Source organism: Otolemur garnettii, unplaced genomic scaffold (genome assembly GCF_000181295.1).
Source record: "Otolemur garnettii isolate 467f Iridium unplaced genomic scaffold, OtoGar3 scaffold00136, whole genome shotgun sequence".
NCBI lineage: Eukaryota > Metazoa > Chordata > Mammalia > Primates > Galagidae > Otolemur > Otolemur garnettii.
Window position 1 is genome coordinate 637677 of NW_003852531.1, and position 1244 is coordinate 638920.

The following is a 1244-nucleotide window of genomic DNA, read 5'->3' on the forward strand; positions in this document are numbered from 1 at the left end:
GGAAAAGCTTTCAGTTTTACTCCATTCAGTAAAATACTAGCTGTGGGTTTGTCATAGATAGCTTTGATCAGTTTAAGAAATGTGCCACCTATGCCTATATTCCTCAGTGTTCTAATTAGAAAAGGATGCTGGATTTTATCGAATACTTTTTCTGTATCTATTGAGAGTATCATGTAGTCTTTGGTATTACTTCTGTTGATATGGTGAATAACATTTATGGACTTGCATATATTAAACCAGCCTTGCATTCCTGGGCTGAAACCTACTTGATCCTGATGTATGACTTTTTTGATGATAAGCTATAATCTATTAGCTAAGATTTTATTGAGAATTTTTGTATCTATGTTCATTAGTGAAATTGGTCTGAAGTTCCCCTTTTTAGTTGGGTCTTTTCCTGGTTTTGGTATCAGGGTGATGTTTGCTTCATAGAACATGTTGGGGAAGATTCCTCCTCCTCCATCTTTTGAAATAATTTCTACAGTATAGGAGTAAGTTCTTCCTTGAAGGTTTGATAGAATTCTGGTGTGACGCCATCTGGACCAGGGCATTTTTTTGTTAGGAGATTCTTTATTGTTTCTTTGATCTCAGTGCTTGAAATTGGTCTGTAGGAGATCTATTTCTTCTGGGCTAAGTCTCGGGAGAGGGTGTGATTCCAAATATTGATCTATTTCCTTCACATTGTCAAATTTCTGGGCATAAAGTTTCTGGTAGTATTCAGAGATGTTCTCTTGTATCCCTGTGACATCAGTTGTTGTTTCCCCTTTGTCATTTCTGATTGAGGTTACTAGTGATTTTACTTTTTTACGTCTAGTTAGTCTGGCCAAGGGCTTATCTATTTTATTTATTTTTTTCAAAAAACTAACTCCTTGTTTCATTAATTTTCTGAATGAATCTTTTGTTTTCAATTTCATTGATCTCTGATTTAATTTTGGATATTTCTTTTCTTCTCCTTGGGTTTAGGCTTAGATTGTTCTTCTTTTTCCAATTCCATCAGATGGCTTGTAAGTTTTCTGATGTGCTCTCTTTCTGTTTTTTAAATGTAGGCTTCGAAAGCAATAAATTTTCCTCTCAGGACTGCTTTTGCTGTATCCCATAGGTTTTGGTAGCTTGTGTCATCATTGCTGTTATACTCAAGGAAGCTAATGATTTCCTTTTTAATTTCTTCCTGCACCCAACTATCATTCAGCATAAGGTTGTTTAACTTCCATGCCTTTGTGTGAGGTTGAGTGTTATTGCTGGAGTTG

General features: G+C 35.4%; 1 protein-coding gene across 1 annotated transcript in view; it reads left to right on the forward strand.

Annotated features, from left to right (window-relative positions):
- The window catches only part of DTD1 (D-tyrosyl-tRNA deacylase 1), a 210213-nt gene that overhangs the window by 112917 nt on the left and 96052 nt on the right, over positions 1-1244 (forward strand). The window lies entirely within an intron of this gene.